General features: G+C 39.8%; 1 protein-coding gene across 2 annotated transcripts in view; it reads left to right on the top strand.

Annotated features, from left to right (window-relative positions):
* Positions 1-19527, top strand: part of LOC149086568 (core alpha-(1,3)-fucosyltransferase-like) — a 98253-nt gene that overhangs the window by 1799 nt on the left and 76927 nt on the right. The window contains exon 2 of one of the 2 annotated variants that reach the window (XM_089230922.1): positions 7650-7713. The exons of the other annotated variant lie outside the window; for it this stretch is intronic. The gene's annotated coding sequence lies outside the window, so the exon portion shown is untranslated. The remainder of the gene's footprint in view (positions 1-7649; positions 7714-19527) is intronic. 2 annotated transcript variants of the gene reach the window in all.

The raw sequence follows: 19527 nt of genomic DNA, 5'->3' as shown, positions 1-19527 counted from the left end.
GATGATGGTGATAGACCTGAGTTGTGATCGGTATGAAAGAAAGAGAAAGAAAGAAAAGTTAGAAGAGAGAGGTCCCTTAGCTTATGCATCAAGGAGAAACCGGGCCATGCCCAGTTGAGTTCATGCGTGAAGTCAGTCTCGTTTCCTGTTTTTGTTTTTTTAAGTAAAAATACGAGATTGTTTCAATCTCAATTGCAGGTCTCATTTGTTTTTTTGTTTTTTTATTATGGACGTACTTCTCTCAGCTGAGGATACGAACATAGTGCACGCTGGTTACCGAGTCAGCACCTGAAGTCTAGACAACACCCGGGCTCTGTCCCTTGAGGGATATAAGCCCTTTCGAGTCAGCGCCGTCACCGAATGGTTAAAAAACTTGAAATTCACATTTTTAACCAATCCGTAACGCATCGCAGAATCGGAAATCTGGGTGCACCATATTCATACTCTATGATAGTAACATTCTGCTTGAATTCAACATGAGTGGTTATGGAAATGCAAATTCTAAAATCTTGATGCCATTTCGTGAAAATGAAAAGAAGGGGTGGGGGGAGAGTTTAATTTTTGATGGTGACATTTTTCTTCCGTGTACAGTAGCGCTGAAAAGTCTTTTGGCAAATGCTATAATGCTTCCAGTTCATTTCCATGCATTGCCCTGACTTTTAAGTGTGAAGCAGGAGGAAAATACCGTATTTATCGACACCCTTTTGTAGCAGAAATTCGTTTTTCTGAGGTTAGTGAGCTTTTATTGTCTAATTTTTGTTTTTGGACGGATCGAAAGTGTTTTGACAAATATAGTTTAATCACATATACAAATACAAATACAACGCCACAACGGCAAAATACCCAACGAGGTGGCTGAGAAATAAAAATAGTAAATTCATATTTAATATGAATTTATGGTAGGATTATGCAAAATACAGGGTGTTTCAAAAAGAATCATCCGATTTGAAAAAAATCATAACTACTCAGTTTTTAATCAGTTTTAATCGAATAATGTATAGGTAGAAAGAGGAAATCTCAAGTTACTCGCAGTTGCCAACAGGTAGCGCTAATGCTCTTCCTACGACCGCCACTTCAGTGTTTGTCAAGATGGTGACTGCACAACAGACATCGTTTTGTGTTCTAAGCTTCGTGGAGTGTGAGTCCGTAACAACTGTTCATCGTGCTTTTCGTCGACAATACCCTGATGCTGAATTTCCTGCCGCTCACAGCATTAGGCGATGGTATGAACAATTCTGAGACACGGGTTGTCTGTGTAAAGGGAAATTCTCTTGCCGTCCCCGCATGTCAGACGAAAATGTGGAGCGCATCCGACAGAGTTTCGCACGTAGTCCTCAGAAATCCACTCGCAGTGGATGCAAACATATTCGCAAGAGTTTGGGACGAATTTAACTGCCGTATAGACATATGCCGTGCATCCCAAGGTAGACATATTGAGCACCTTTTGTTTGTAAAAAACTTTATGATTGACCATGTAATATAAAATTAATCTTAATATTTTTCGTAATTTACGCATTTCAAATCGGGTGATTCTTTTTGAAACACCCTTTACATAATGACCACTAAAACGTATAAAAAATATTCGGTGAATTTTTTTTCGGGAAGTGTAATTAAGGATTCAAGGAAGCGGTGAAGTTGTGGGGATCCAGTGTATTGTTACTAAAGAGCATGTTTCGGCCCAGAGAGCCGAATGTCCTGTATAATTGAGCCAGATAGTGTTATACATGAAACCGCGTGGCTGACACGGCCAGCAGAGCTCGCTCGCATGTTCTAGATTACCATTACCCTTTTTTTGTCTTCATCGTATTAATTGCGCAAATAAATATTTTATTATGTTCGCGGAGAAATTTCGATATATTTGTCAACATCATCGACCCCCTTCTTTCTACCGCCACAAAGTCAAGCTCAAGTAGCAAGTTATTTTTGTATTTCAAGACAGTTCATAAGTTTGTGAAATCATGTTTAATAATCTCTGTAACCTGGAGAACCTATAAGAAATTTTCTTCCAATATGACCAAAGAAGACAACAGATAGGATACATAAAACAATCAAAATGCAAGCAGAAAGCGATGCTCGAAATGTCCACTAGATAAAAAAACCCGATGAATTTAATTCAAAACACGGACGGGCTGTGAGGGAGTGCATCAATTGCAAAACGTTGGCTGGTTTGGTTTTCTTCCAAGTGGGAAAAAAATCGTTATTATTTAATTACAGAATTATGGCAATCGCCACCATTGACAACAGAAACAATCCAGGGTGCATAGAGGTGATATAATACACATGAGGTATTACAGGTTCTTATAAGTAGGTATAAGGTCTTACAGTAGGTTCTTACTATTGAACAAAACGAAGGTAGAAGTGGGGATATTTCCTGCTAAAAATATAGGTCCCCTTTACCTCCTGGAAAAAAAACCCACAATGGACAGGTTCCGTTACAAAAATGTATTCAATGGAAACCACATGTCGTTCTCAACGACGTGACTCATGCCGTTATTACTAATATTCCAGCAAGCCAATGGCCGTAAATATAGCTCAAAATTTATTACACATCAGCTGAAAGGCAACAAAACGAGTGTTTTGACGTCAGAGAAATAACTTGAATACCATCAAGAATTTATGGATGGACAAGTTCGATAGACGAGTCGGAACCGGAAATTATGTAAAATTAATGGTTTTTCAATTTTATGAAAAACGAATGGAAAAACACCCACCGACCATAGAACAAACTTATTTTGGGTCCACGCCAAAACATGGCAAGTAGTTATAAAATCCGAAGGTTTTCCAACGAAGAGTTGACCCATTCTACTTTATTATAATGTCCATGACATGACGGATTTGACTATTTATTAGATGTTTTCATTCTTGTTTGTTGTGTCAAAAAACTTTTGACCCCACCCTAAAAGTGATCAGTTTTTTTTCCTGATTTCACAAAGTACAGATGAGCAATTTTTTGGTCGTAATAGTTTATAATAAGATTCAGTGTTTCATAGGATATAGATTTCATTAAAAAATTCATTCAAATACGAAATTCGTAGACAAATTTATTGATGTCAAAACACTTTAGGGTGCTATTGTATGTACTTCATACATATTGATGATTCGGGAGAGCATTTATGAGAGTACAGTATTGCCACGAAATTTCCTGGCAAGAGAGATTCTGGCTTCAGAGATTCGAACTGTCGTTTCATCGCGCGAATACTTCTGGAACCTCGTTCAATGCGCTGAATAAATAGGAAAAGTAAGAATAGAGTGAATTAGAGTTATGAGACAGAAGAGAGGTTTGCTGTAGCGAAACGGGCATATCTTTCGATGATTTGACGGATGACCTGAGAGTGGCCTATTTGATTACTAGTTGACCTTACATGCACCTCATAAACATTCCTCTGGGAATTTCTAACGAAACGGTACATGCCGGAACGTGTTGCGTATATGAGTGGCCCTAAGGGGTCATTCAAGTATTTCGTCAGCATCAAGGGGAAGGGAGTGGGTCTCGGATTTGCTGACTTTTGTTGACAAAGGGGGGGGGGGGTTGAAGGTTGCTTACGTCATCAACCACCCCTTTTTGAAGATATGAAATATTCTAAGCTGCTGACGAAATTTTGCTGACGGGAGGGGGGGGGGGGGGAGATAAAAAATGGCTGAAAACCTGCTTGCGTAATACTTGAATGGCCCCTAACGTAGTTATGTTGTCAGAGTTGTGCTTATTCGTGTGGTGTATTTCTTGTTCTCTTGCTGGTGCTGCCATCACCTTTGGCCTACCTGACTGTATTACGGATACAGGTAATGAAAAGACAATAAATCAACATAGCCTAATTACGATAACGCCGGAAAAAAGAGACCGTCGCATGCAATTCGTTGATTGATTGTTTGAGGCGGGCCAACCTTCCAGCGTGAATGTTAATCCTTGAAAAATCGGAAAAACTGCACTAGAGTCAGTATTCAGTTTTCTCGTGAAGATATTGCCCGAAGACTTGTTTCATTACATCTACAAAAGCCGCAAGTTCAAACGTTCGTTCTTAACCGTGTCACGGTGCAATACACCCTGCTCGGAGTATGAAAGACTAGATATATATACATATAGTCGCAAACGGAGATGAAGTTCAGAAAGAGAAATTCGCATGTGAATTTTTTTCCCGATTATCTTCCTCTCCATCCAGTCTTACGTACTCCGTGTAAACAGCGGAGCGGCGTCGTTCCTGGCCTACTAACTGAAATTGAATGTGTTTCAAAAAGTCTCTCTCGATACCATTGGCTCGAATTGTCTGAAATAAAGAGTTAAGTAATTACGTTACGAAAGTATACCACGTGCCTGGTACCCAACATCAATAAGCTTTCATTGAATTTGTGTCAAAAAGATCTGTTAGTGGACACAAAAAACGTCTTATGCGTTTCATTATTGAGAATGCGGCGTTTAGAGTATTTCTCCAAATTTTCGAAGATACACCCGGTTTGGTCAGAAAGATGATTTAAATGACGTATCTGACGTATTAAAAAATCACGTGGATTAGTGTAATCTATTCTTATCAGATACACGGGTCATATACATGTATGGAAATATGTACGTACGATGGTTTTCAATAGCTGGATGATGCGAAGATATATTTAGGGGAGAGAAAATTCAACTCCCTTGCGAGAAATCGAACCCACGTCCTTTCACTTTCCGGGTAAACGGACTACAAATGCAACGAATATCCCAATCTTTCGTTGGAAGAAAATTCGACTGCCCTTTTGGTTCAGTGCTCACGAGCTCCAAGGTAAAGATTGGGATATTCGTTGCCTCTGGACAGGCAATCTTTGGAGGGGGCACAAAAGGCTTTGGGGAGGGGTGGCACATTTTTCTTCCTGAGAAATTCCGAGTTACCACCCTTCAAAAAGCATTTAAATTAACAAAAATTTATTAATATAGCATAGTGATTAATATAGCATTTATAGTGACGGACTCGCGATGCGAGGATCCGGGTTCGAACCCCACAGTGGTGGTCGGCTGAAGTTGGTTTTCTGTGGTTCCCAACTTCAAGGCGCAAATGCGAGCCGATCTCCCGTTGAAAAGTCCCGCCAAAGAGAGCAACAGTCCTACAAGGATAAATCATTCAATCATAACACTTCACTCATAGTTAGAAAAACTGGGGGCAGATGGCAGCACTATACATAACAAGTATTACAGAGAAACAAAAACTTCACGTCAGGTTTCACTACACGTACACGCACATTCACGCATGTACCGATTCGTTGTGGGTTCCGCGGGGGGGGGGGGGTGTGGGCGGGGTGCATGTGTGGTGTAGCAGTAGTAGGTAGGGCCTCCAAAAAATGGTTCGGGGATTCATGATGTTCTTAAGTCAGTCACCTCGTTGGCCAATTTGCCTGTTGTGGCGTTGTATTTGTATTTGTATATGAAGGATATATTTTCTTTCGATATTTCAATTTTTTTCCCACCGAAATGTTACTTTTTGTATATAGGACTCAGTCCAGCAATGTTGAATAAATAAATAATTTTTGATGGGTTGGGGGGGGGGGGGCACGTGCTCTCTGAGTAACCCCCCATCCTGCGTACGCCTCTGTCCGTAAGGGCACTGTTCCGTACGAGCAGGGATCACTAAGGGAAAAAAATTCGTGTGGCGTGATTAACCAATTCAAGTTAACTTCAAGCGACCCGTATTTCGATTACTGATTGCTTACTACATACAATGCACTAATACCGCCACGCCATCATTCCCTTTTAATTTTCTCAAAAGGAAGATCTAAAACGCGCACCAAGGGTCTGAGGCCAGGATTACTCTATAAAAGTTTCATAAAATTTCTTTTATAAAACTTGAATTATTTAACCAATAAGGTTTAATTCGGTGCAATCGGTTTAAGGTACATTCGAGAAAATGCAACCGATAGCCTTATTGGTTAAATTTTTCAAATGAAATTTTATGAAACTTTTATAGTGTAACACCAGCTTAGGACAGTGTTTCTCAAAGTGTGCATCGTGGCTTTCAGGGGCGTCGCGACGAGCTGGATACCTTCATTTGTGCACCTATTTATGCTTTGAAGTGCTTTTTTTATAAGTGAAAATGTCTGCCAATCCGAGATTTTCATGGCCGGTAAGGTGCTACAACTAAGGCTGTTCAGTAACTGTTCGTAACCCATTACCTACCAAACTGTTATGGGGAGCCGCGAATGAACCGTAAATTGGCCGAGGGAGCTGCGTGTAACGAAAGTTATATATATATATATATATATATTATCTAGGATAGATTCTTTTCTATATAGGATATGATTTCCCAAAGTTTTTGTTTCATCGCCCCTTTCTTTAGACATTTTTTCCCTCGTCGCTCCCAACTCAAGCAAACCCATTTCATTTCATTTCATTCCGTGCACCGCCCAGGCTCTATCGACCATTGTCAATTTTAGCCATGGTCGATAAAGCAAACCCATAGGATTTTATGTTATACCTGTAGCTTCTATTGCCCCCCCCCCGGACCATTCCATAACTTTCTCAAGGGTGGCAATATTGGCCACTTTGGGAACGCTAGTCTAGGACATGCAGTGGCCAGCAACTCGTCGATCGCGGCACAATTTTTTTCTGATGATTTTTTTCTGATAATCCCTACATTCAGAGAGGCGCCGGCATGAAGAAAACATGGAAAGGGGGCTGAAAATCACCATTGTCCCGTGCGGAACTCAAGCCCGTACGCAGGAGACGAAATGATGAGTTGCATTGTATATTCATGAATTATTCGGGTGGGGGCTGAAATAGCTTCAGCCCTCAGGTTCCGGCGCCTTTGCGTAGAATAAAATTTTACGGAAGCGTATATTGCAAAGATATTTGCAGCTGCATCAAAAAGCTACTGAAACATTGCGTTTTAGCTCCATTCCGTAGTTAAATGTGAATGAAAATGATTCTCGTTCAGTTCCGTACAAAGTGAATCTTCAAAATGCGGATATCTCAAAACATAGAATTTTGAGTTGCCTTTTTGAACTGGGCCATCGATATAATCATTTGGTTTTAGAGGTGAAATGCAGAGGCAAACAGACATTGGCTTTCCACAATTGGATCGTGTTCCGATATCAGAGATGCAAACTCATAACGCGTAGTATACTTAGTCTTGATGGTTGTTGGGGTCGGCCGAACCGGATTTCTGGAGCTTCGCAGAAGAGAGTTAGCTTTTGCTCGGCCGTCCGTCCGTCCGTTAATAGGATTATTGCTTTATTCAAATCTCTCCCGGATCTGGACCGTCGGTGAAATTAGTCCTTTTGGGGTGAGAAGTGTGGCAAAACATAATTTTGCGCGTGGACGTTCAGACTTAAACTTCTCTAACGCAAAGTATCTATCGGTTTTATGGGCGAAAAGCGACAACTTCGGTTTGTTTCGCGTTCGGAACGTTCTATCAAAGAATAAATTCTTTCTACGTTTGTATTTACTACCTCACTTAGTGCACGAAATCACCAGAAACTCTAAATTCTAATGCGACGACGTAATTCGTAACATTTCCGGATTGTAGTTTTCTATGAAACGTGTATGTTAGAAATATAACATGTGACTGTTCTTTAAATCACATTTCTAATGGCTTGACATTCGATTCTTCCTCGAGTAATTAATTAATTATGAATTATTTTCGACAAACCCCGTTCTTATGCACTAATTCTCGACTTCTTATTCGCAGATTAAGGGGAAATGATTTCTAGTTCTTCGAGGAAGTTCAATCCAAGACACGTGACCCCGCACAGGTAAATTCGAATTCGTCAATCTATTTTTTGTGTAGGTGAATGTCTCACGTATGTCGAGGAAACCGAACCTGTAGTCCATTTCCACGATTGTGAAACATTCAATGAAATTGAATATAAGGGCAGTTATGCGGGTATCGACCTATAAAAGTATCAGATTTATTATAATACAACGCCGGTAATATGCAAATGGCAAGAGGCTCTTCCTGAGTTAAAATGCTCAAGGGAGGACCGGGTCATGGGGGATGCGGAGCTTCTTTCTCTTCTCTTTTCATACCATAGATCAATGCATATTTTTTGCGACATTCGTTCGAAATTTTGGGTCAAACATGTTTCAAAATACACGTCAAATCCGATGAAATAAGTCTGTATGAGGTACGTACAAATAATTTCATTAAATTTTCTAGAAAATGACAAGATTTCGGAGACGATTACCATACGATTGAGTTTTTCGTTCGATCGTGATGATTTATTTAGTGGACATTTATAAGAGCTGAGCAGTTTTTGCTGGATGTAATGTTGACCAGAATCAGCCCTTAAAGCGGGCTATAAGTCGGCTTCCAGGCTGGGCTTCCTTGGAAGACGGCATGTAATGTTGTTCCCGGTAAAAAGTCGTCATAAGTGTGCATGTGTTTAGAGTTTTCACTGCAACGAATGCTGTACGGGGGAAAAAAGATCACGCAGTTAGGTTACGTTGAAATAGAAACAATATTGAGTTACCTTCTGATTGGTATGGGTTATTGCTCCCTTCCTATTCGGTGTAGGATGAGTGCAAATACAGTCCACGCCGTTTTAGTGCTATCACATCGGGACTGTGTTTGATTACTAGGGCTAGGATTTTTATGCTCTAAAAACTTCTAAAAAATGCTCTATAAAATACGCACTATGCTCTTAAAAAATTTTAAATATGCCCTATAAAACGAAAAATATGTCCTAAACAATTTTTTATTCCTATCTCAAATAACATTAGTTTTATTAGTTTTAGCAAAATAATATGATAATGTGAGGTGTTGATGCAGTTTAAACTATTTTGAACGATTACTTATTGTATCAGCAGAAATGCTTCGTTTTACTAACTAATTACATCGAGCCAAAATTTCCCTTTTGAGCAAGTTTTTCCCTAAAAATTCAGAATTAATGTGCTGCCATGTATAGGTAAAAATACCTAGCCACGTACTGGTATTAAGCTTTAGAAAAGCACGAAATTAAAATAATAATAATTCTTTTTATTTGACAAAAATTCGCAAAATTTCTCACAAACGCTAAAATCTCCCCCCCCCCCCCATTTACCAATTTTAGCCAATTTTTCCCACGAGGGACCATCACCGACACCGATTCAGCTGATTAATCTATTTACAGCCACACACCAGTGTCGTTAAAGGGCTAGTATTTTCATGCTTCAATAATTTATTGTCATCGCTGATTGGTTGAAAAACCTGAATTTCAGGATATTTTACCAATCGGCCACGACGTTCCATTTTCAATGCATGAAGTCCTAGCCCCGAGAGCTCTCGTCAGAGGCGTGAACCGAAAAAACCAGTCTGAAGCGGGATTGGAATAGCGAGGGAAAAATTAACTTTTCATCAAAAATTATGGAATATGCAAAATATGCCAAAACATTTTCCAAATATGCTTTATCACGTAAAAATAGAGAAATATGCAAAAAAAAAAAAAAATATGCAAAAAAAAAAAAAAAATATGCAAAGACATAAAAATCCGCGCCCTACTGATTAACAATAACAATGATAACTATATCCGAAAAAGTCCCGTTCACAAGCGAGGTGATCATACATCCTGTTTGGTGAAGTGGGACGTATGGTAAACGGGTATATTGGAGTATTACGGGACAATTTTGTTTTTTTGTCCCGCATAAATTGGTTGCAAAATGTTCAAAAAATCACGTTCCCTTTCCTTTGAGATAAAACCTCGCTTTTTTCTTTGTTTAGCCATTGCGAGGCATTAGAATGGAACTGTCTAATGCAGCGGTTCTCAACTGGTGCTCCGGAGAGCCCCTGATAGTTCCGTGCGCACGTCACGGGAGCTCCGCTGCCGTTTGAGGAAAGTGAAATGAATCAGTAAAGAGGCCCCATAGAAATTATATTCCACGAAAAAAGGTCGAGAACCACCGGCCATAACACGAATTGCGATTTTCTTTAATGCACAATATACGTTTCATAGATCAATTGAGAAAGTCTTTCGCAAAAAGAAATTCTAATCTGGTCAGCTGAAACAAACTAATCAAGAACTGAAGGGAAGCGTTTTTTGTATATAATTTGCCTTAACTATAAGAAGGTCATTGCAAAAACAGCTCCACACGTATATGGATCACAGCGAGCACTACAGACTGACTGCGGCATCGAGTAGGAAAATTTTTGTCAACAAGGGGGGAAGGAGGAGAACGTCTTCTAGACTCCAACGTAGTCTTGCAGCCTGATAATTTCAGGGGAAAAAATAAGTTTGCTTAAATCTTAGCTTCAGAATGCACAAAAAGGACAGAAAAAAGTTGATAACATCATCCGAAGTCGTAATAACTGAAACGAATTTTTTCCCATGTTATGAAATCGGTCCCCGTTCCGTTATCGAATAAATACAATAAACAATACTCGAATGATAACATTATCCGTGATTCTAATAAGTGGCTTCAACTACTTGATACTATAGTAGCGCTAGTCGTGGTGCTTAACTTGTTAATAAATGTTAGAATTTTCCCAATCCCCTTATTTTGGGACTGGGTTTCCCGGTGCGGTTCCTGTGGGATGCTTTTGTGGGCGATCCGTAATTATGCGAAATGCCACTTGATCATTCTCACACACACACACACACACACACACACACACACACACACACACACACACATTGCCAGTAAAACACAATTACCGTGTGTCTAACCAAAATAAATAAATAATAGCAATATCTCTTTTGAAATATTGAGTCCTGTTCTAGTTCAGAATTCGTCTAATACTCACTTAATTTTGATTATACAGTATGTGTTTATGTGGTTAAAAAAAAACACTTGTGGTAGGAAATTGTAATTTTTTTTTTTTTTTTTCATTTTCCCGTTTAAGTGAATTTCCGATACAATCGAGTACCTGTGCTGCGTCGGTGGCTAACATTCGTGCATCCATATAGACCAAATTCTTTTCTTTTACAACAAGGGCAATGATGGAAGCCCAAAGTTCATGGGGGGACGTGGGAAATGAATCGGACGTCTGTGAACAGAATGGCCTCCCATTGCAGGCTGCCTACCTCTACCTTATTGCAAGTGGCCGGTCCCCACTCCACTAGAGAGAACCCATCGTCAATGCGACGTCCTTTTTTCATGTATGTACCGACTCGACCCGTAAAGCTTTTGTACTCGTGCAGTTACAGTCCTGTTTTAAAAGAGTATACGTTTTTTTTTTATATTTTCACTCGCGACCTTTCACACGCCGCTGCTCAAGCGGACGCGCCCATCGCAGGAAATGACGCGTTTGACAAGGGCGATGCATTCACGCACAGTGTGAGTGCATCTTTCCTCTCTTTACCACCAGGTATAGACGAGCCCATTTAGGGGGAGCCCTATTTTCGTTGGCGGCAATAAAAGAAATTTCTTCTTTCTATTGCCCGAATTTCAGACGAAGACGAGATCATCGTCGATTGATTTTCACTTCCCTTCCCCCAACCCTTCCGCCTCGGCAACGAGGCTAAACCCAAAAAGATTTTCAAATACACTATTCAGATAGAGAGATGTGTCGGTCGGTTGTGCTTCAGAATTCTTGTTAACGTGTGAAACGCCACTGGTTCGACGATGATTCCGATATCTCGTCTCGTCATACGTGAAAAATAATGACGAAAATAATTACACATTTCAAATTATTTTTTTATTAGATAGAAATATGAAAAAGTGTATAAAAGACAGAAAAAATAGAATAGAAAAACAGCACCACACAAAATATACTCTTAAGTAAGTTAAATTCCCTTTGTGAACCAGGGCGAAGATACGGGGGGTGGGCGTGGGGGGCATTGCCCCCACCCCAGCGTCAAAGGTGAAGTTGACTGATCTAATGTATATATGCATATATCAATTGACATCATCATCGTCCCCCCCCCCCCCAGACTTCCAAGTCTAGCTCCGCCTATGTTGTGAACTCCAAGGGATTAAGGTGTCCCGTTCAGTAGGTTTGCAAAAATAGCATCAATGTACGAACCGTCATACATTTTACGTACTTTGACGTTTAGAGAGGAGAGACTTAGTCGAAGCCAACGGAAATCCAACTGGATGGTATATTTAGGTTATCATTTATAATGCGGTATTTGTATTACGATATATATATTTCTTCAAATATAGATAATACAAAAATTAGCAATGGTAATATTTCTTCCGTACTTATGCCACGTTCAGAATTCAACCTTTCAAAGAAGATATTCTCCAAGGAAAAATTTACAGAAATATTTTGTAATACTACAAACCTTCGTTACAGTACTTTAAAATGATTTGTCATCTTCTTCTGTGTCTTTGAGTCTCGAGCTTTCTGCACGGTGATGTTCCGTATCTTATTACGTAGAGGTAGGATTTATGTTGCATTTGCCTCCTCTTGCATTTCTAACCAGTCGATGCACTTTGATAACATTGTTTCTGCTTCTGAGTGGCTAAATGTAGGTTTTTGGCTAAGAACCGATCCTTCATCACCATCAGTTTCTTCTTCTTCAATGGTAGTCACACTAGAAACAATTTGATCAGCGTTCGAAATTTCAAGCCTTCGTCCATTTTGTCACATTCCAACAAATTCTGTTACTTCTTCTGGCGTAATGCTTTCGCTGTTTAGTCCTACATAGTTGGACGATTCCGTCAACACTAACAGTCTCAGTTCTTTCAGTTTCATCAATAGGTTCAGGCAAGAGTTTATTCCACCCATTCGTTAAGTTAGACACTGTAAGGTCAGCCCAGGCAGTGGCGACATTGAAAATAGCGTCCTTTATGTTGTATCTCTCCCAAAATTCTTTGGCAGTCATGGCATCATAAGATAAGAGCAAGCCTTCGATAAAATGTTTTCTGTAACGTCGCTTCATATTTTGAATTATACCCTGGTCAATAGGCTCGATAAGTGGAGTTGTATTCGTTGGGACAAAGAGGCATGTGCTATTTTGCTATCGTAACTTTTGATTTCGCAAGAGGGGGCGTCGGGGCATTGTCTATAAACAGCAGTGCTTCCTGCGGCAACTGACGATGACGGATAACAGAAACTGGCGGTTAAACGAGGGACGGTTGATCGAAGTTTTACTGTAATCATATTTTAACTGATTTCCAGTGTGTGTGGGAATTTGATTGTAGGTTTCCGTGTGCTCTGTGATATATATATATACAAAAATTGAAACACTTGCCTTATATGCTAACTGAACTAATATCACCATGAGGTAATACTAGCGATTGGGGGGGGGGATTCTTTGCTTCTAGAGAGTGGAACCTCTAGCGCTGTTGGCACCATAGACTCAAAATGAAATATACATTCATTTATTTTTCGGGGGTCAAGTATCTATGATACCCCCACATCCTGCCGCTAGGGCCCTCAGGCCTAAATCTTTGACGGTCTTACAGGCCAGAATTTTTCATGGAACTCTCCGTTGTATATTAAAGGTGGGGGAAAAAGATTGGACATTGTCTCGGAACCCCGGATTGGATGGATCCCTGTCAACTACACCTACATGTGGGACACTTGGGCTCAACAAATCTCCAAAAATGTACATGCCCATTCCGGTCGTCCAATGGAAGCTACCACGAACGAAAACAAGTCGCAGTAACTCCCAGTAGACGACCGGCCTAAGGTGTTGTTTGCGGTTATTGCAAGCATAGTTCTTTGCGCACATAAATCGACTGTTGGATCTAAAACGCGCGTGAGCGGTCGTTTATGTTGAGAACATTAAAATTTGACATTTTATTTATGCCCGCGACCACTAAGCAATACCACACATATACGCGCTACTAAAGAGGTCTGCGGGTCATGCTTTCTTTGGGTAACCCTACCAGGGCCGTAACTAGGTTTTTTCCGCCTGGGGCAAGCATGATTCGGCCGCCCAGGGCAGACATTATTTTTCCGCCCCTACAACTTTAAAATTCGATAATTTTTTACCGGTGTTCCTTGTTCCTACTTGAAATTGCTGCACCCTAAATTTTGCCACCCGGAGCAGTTGCTCCCCCCCCCCCCCAGTTACGGCCCTGAACCCTACCCAAACCAGTTTGCACTTGATTCGTGCAAGCGTCCTTCCAGTGGCATGTTATAAAACTACGCATACTGCAGTGCAGGTGGAATATTTTCCTACCATAAGCGTTTGGCAGTTCTGACTTGAAATCGTTTTTCAACCTCTCGCTCACTAAATGACTCACCGTTTCCAATTCGTAATTCGCATACATGCCCCCCTCCCCCACTTCCGGAACAAATGTTATAACAACTCGAATACATACGAATAAGTGGAGGGGATCCCACTACGTATTTTTAATACTTCGTTGTATTCGTTGGCTTGATGAATGATAGGCTGGAGGTCAGAGTTTTCTTTGGGTAATAGAGGTCACTTTTATATATATAGCTTTTATCCCTGAGCAAACACAATACACAGGTTTCTGAAATCACTGGAAACCACTCCATCTTGCTCATGTTATATGCATGTACTATCAGCTGGTGGCTAAATCCGAATCATATGTAAGGAAGAGAGTGTATGTGCATATTCGATTCGTCTTCATCTGTCAATTTCGCCGGGTTTACTCTCCCGCCGATTCCAGAGAAATTTCTGTCGCTATGAATATGTATTCAGCATTTACTCGCAGAAATGGAGATACCAGCGTTTTAATTTTTCAATGAAGTCGACCGTTGTGAATCATAAAATCCTTACTTTTAAACATATTGATTTTATGAATCGAAGTGTACAAGTTTTTTGTAATTTCACACCATAGCGGAGAGTTACAGCAGTGCCATTATATTTAGTGGTTTCCCCCTTCAAAATAATTTTTTAAATATATAAATGATGCATGACAAATCTGAACATAATTTAGGCACCTGCTAAATTTCTTGAGAGCCAAGCATATTTTTTCGCAAGAAAAACGATCTAGTACAGTGGTTCTGAACCGGGGGTGCACGCACCCCTAAGGGTGTGGGAGAGCAGTTTTGGGTGGTGTTGCCCATGGCGATAGACCTGAGTTGTGCTCGGCTTGAAAAAAAAAAACGTTTTGGGGGTTCGAGATGGAAAAAAAATTACAAAATGTTGACTGATTATTCAAGGAAATTAAAATGGTGATAAAAATTGGATTTTTCCAATTCCTAAAAAAATATGAATCATACCAATACTTTGACACCTCATCTTCTGACTTGTGCTCGCACGAATTTTGCGTTGTAAAAGTTTCTTTTTTGATTAGCGATCGCGCTTGTTTTCTATTTTAGTTGAGAAAAAATACCGTTATTTACTTAAACTATTTCGTGTCTAGTTTAAATTGGTACCTCGTGTTAATTAGCATGTTGTGCTTAGATCTGATACTGTTGTGAACACACGACTCAGGAAAAACGTCGAAAAATTCAGTCAAGAAACAATTGTGAGTGAAGCAAGAGTCAGACAAACATTAATTTATAGTTGTTGTGGCTGGAATCAATATGTGAAGAACTATTCAGTGAATCTTTTTCCCCCAAATCTCAAAAATATGTTTAAAAAAAAATAGAAAGTTTTTTTAGTTTCGTTTTTGAAATATTTTCAAAAAAAATAAATATTAGCCATAGCCGAAAAGACATTAAACGGAAAGAATTCATAAAAATTAATTATCGGATAGTTAATGCAATCAATTACAGAAAAACCCTGAAATTTCTAACAAAAGGTATTACCCAAGGAGGTGTGGGAAGAAAAAAGGTTGGGAAACAGCGTTGTGATCACATCTCAAAAACTGGTATCATTGTTTACACATGGGAAATGCTGGAAAGAAGATGAGAGTAGAGCAGAAATTTTCCGTTTCTTCTCCCTCTATATAATTAACTAGCTATAATACCCGGCGCTTCCCGGGTTTTCTTCAATTACTGGGGAGATTGAAAAAGCGACAAATCATTATAAAGAATATACATAATCAGAATTAAGCTTTAAAAGTTTTCGGGTTTTTTGGCCGACGTGAAGAGGTTTTCGTCTTTCAATGTTCCGTTCGCACGAGTGGCGAACATTTTCAAGATTGAAATGTTGATTGAAAATGATTCACTTGAAAATGTTCGCCACTCGTGCAAACGAAACGTCGAAATCCGAAAACTTTTACACATGCCATTATGCCTGAAAAGAAAATTGTTCAACCAGTGTGTGCTCCCAGCACTGACTTATGAAGCTAGAACATGGACACACAAGCAAGACGATACAAATGCTACAGACGACAGACTCAAAGGACCACGGAAAGATGAATGTTAGGCATCACAAGAAGAGACAGAAAACGAATCACTTAGATAAGAAGCCACACAAAGGTATATGATATCATGGAAAGAATTGAACGTTTGAAATGGAAATAGGCTGGACATATTGCAAGAAGACAGGACAGCAGATGGACCACAAGTATTCTGGATTTGTACCCAGTGGTGTTAAAAGGAAGATGGATCGACGAGATCCGAAAAGTGGCTGGAGTCAACTGGATGGCAAAAGCATCAGACGGAGTAAAATGGAAAAATTTAGCGGAGACCTTCATCCAGCAGTGGGGATTGAAAATGGTTGAAAAAGATGATGATGATGACAAGTCTTCAACTTCTAGAACCAAAAGGTAGAGAACCTAATGAGAAGTCTTCTAATTCATTGATATCTGTTTTTTGGTTCAAACAGTTGAAGACTTCGTTTGAAGATGGGAAACGAAGATTGTATTAACAATTCGGCAATGTCCATCAAATATCATCGATACTTCGGTGGTTTCGTGATATCTGATGATTGAACCTGATGCTGATACTGCCAAGAGATTGTGTAGTCGTGCTAAAAAAAAACAAATCAAGATGCTATTGCAAACCAGATACTATCGACTTTAAAATAGCGACGATGGGATTCGTAGTTCAGGTCCGATCCAGATCTGTGCTAGAGACATCAATTCAATGTCTTGATGCATAAAATCCATGATCAAGGCCAAAGATGGCCACAGTGTAATTTATTCGTACGATATCGGCACGCGTTCCCTCATGCTATCCTACCAAATGCACATGTAATTTTATGTTTGCAGAAATTTCCCGTTTTTCTACCCGTATGGCGAAGATTGAACAATTCTGGGTTTACATACGTAACGAATTAATTAATTACGGGCTTTCTAGCTCGAGAATTTTATGAACTGCTCTCGTAAATTTCTGGGGTGTTCTAATTTTTTGAAGGACGTGTATATAAGAATTGTACACTTTGATGTAAAATTGAATAGCGGTCAAAGATGGGTTATACGCTGTCATAACATGTATTGGCTGGATTATACCGTTTAAAGTTAAAAGTATCTTCTTTCAAACATTGCCATTATTTTGAATGTTGTCGAAAGGGATTGCGATTAATTTTTTTCAAATCGATCGATCGATCGTATCTCGCCTCTAGCGTTTGTGAATTTTCGTTTGATTTGCATCTCGTTAGTTTTTAAGAAATAATGTCTTTCCCAACTTTTGACTCGAATGAATTATTCTTGGATTTCTCCGAGAGGATAAGATGTTACAGATTTCGTAAACATACCTACCTTTTATTTATTTTTTTCAATATAAGGGTATCTCATTTCGATTTTTTTTGCAGTTGCTTCGGGGTTAGTTGATTCCCGCCCGACTAATGCTTCCACAGTCTTAATTTTGAAACTGTGTGATTCGCGAAACAAAATATTCATTAATGTCGGTGGGGAAGGGACGTTTCGCGATTGTTTTCCATTACAGAAAAGATTTCTCTTGTTTAAGTTAATGAGCTGCAGGAATAAAAAAAATTCTGACGCTTGTTTTCAAATGAAATTTATCTCGTTCGAATTTTATAAATTGTTTTGGGGTCGTAAATCCAACGAAATGAGTTGAAAAATCTGGACCATTTAAGTATATATAGAAAATTATAATAACAAATAATTATTTCCTCTAGAAGATAAATTGCTTTTCACTCGAGAAGTCATTTTGTTTTTATTCGTGTTTCCAATTTCAATATTTTATAAAATAGAAAAAAGAAAATAATAATTGGAAAGCCGCCTGGCAGTCGAGTGGTTAGGCCTCTCACTGTGCAGGTCTGGGTTCGAATCCCGGTTCGGGCAGGGATGTTTACTAACACTAACCAATTCCCTGGACGGATGGACTCCACATGCTGATCCCTTGGATCAGCATGTGGAGTACAGCTTGGAGTACGTGAGGATCACATTATTATTATTAAAAAAAGAAGGCATCATAAAATTACGAAGACAATTTTAATGCGCGAGACACTCACGAGAGATGTTTGTTCTTCATCAGGAAACACTAAATAAATGTATGTTTTGGTGTGTGTTGGGGTTTTTACGTTATTTTGCCGTTGACATCACATTCTGGAGTCGACGGCATCAGAATTCGTCACATTTTGAAGAGGATACGATGCATGCTCGGAACCTGTTACGGCTTTTTTTAAAATTGATGTATGATGCGTTTGCTCACATTCAACGGACTTAGAAAAGCGGCCGCTACGGTGGTCGAGTGGTCATAGTGACGGACTGGCATCGCAAGGACCCGAAACCGACTATGACCCCCGCTCGGTCCCCACAGGGGATATAAGCTGGTTACCCAGAGAGCTTGGGTCGTGGTGGAAGAGCGATGCGACGTCCGGAGCACCAAGCACCGAACGACCACCAGCGGGCAAGAAGACAAAAAGTTGAGGTTACATAGGCAGGTGCATACGCACGTCACCAGCAGGCCTCGAAGGGGGCTCCGAATAACTATAGACACATATATAGAATAGAGATATATAAACATATATATACAAACATATAAACACTCATATATAATATTTACAAGACAGGCGACATTGCCCATTGACAGCAACGGAAATCAAGGAACTTCATTATCTGTCAGAAGCCGCGGTGAGACAACCCCAAAATATCTCGTCTCATGCCATAGTCTGAGTCTGATGAAGAGTTGTTATCGGCTTGTGAGAGAACTGAAACATTCGTACTTTGGCACTGTTTCGTGACTGTGATTTTGTCTTTGTTTGAAATGACGTATCTAATAAAGCGCTTAATTCTTTCGATTCTTGAGTGTTTTCTCAGTAACTGTAGCTTCCACGTGGTGTAATTCTGTGGCGTAGTAGAGCCAAAATGAAAGTCCCTGGTATATTCGCACGCTATAGCATAGTGAAAGACGCTTTCCTCCCCTCCACACATTTACACATGTTAGAAAGCCTACTCTTATGAAAACGATGAAGATAGGAGGGGAAGGGGCCATGCTCTGAAAAAAATAAAATAGTCTCTCTAGATCAGCCGTAACTAGAGCATTTAATTTGTGGAAGAACTTCATAGATATTACGATCTGTTTTCGTGTCATTTGACCATAGTGATTGCCATTTCTGTAACAGATCATTTCGCAACTTCTTCATCGCCCACGACTTCGAAGAGGGATAGAGAAATCTGTTCCTGGTCTTTCGGTCACTCTTTTGGCTAACACATCAGCTGTTTCATTCCCAGTATTTCCGCTCTGATCCACGAGATATAGATATGTCTATTTCGCAGTAATAGGTCTCTAATCTTCCTAGCCATCATGTGGCGTGATAGGGGATCTAGAACCGCATATAACGAAGAAAGTGAATCAGAAAGAATGCGTGTTTCTTTCTTGCTGGCGCTTGCCTGTTGCGTAGCTGTGAGCAGCGCAAACAACTCCGCCTGGA

The sequence above is a fragment of the Pholcus phalangioides genome, unplaced genomic scaffold (genome assembly GCF_987345545.1).
Source record: "Pholcus phalangioides strain wild (caught in Gottingen) unplaced genomic scaffold, Ppha-v1.0 ptg000004l_1, whole genome shotgun sequence".
Taxonomy (NCBI): domain Eukaryota; kingdom Metazoa; phylum Arthropoda; class Arachnida; order Araneae; family Pholcidae; genus Pholcus; species Pholcus phalangioides.
The sequence above is the reverse complement of the archived record's forward strand: the minus strand, read 5'-3'. Positions and strand labels throughout refer to the sequence as shown.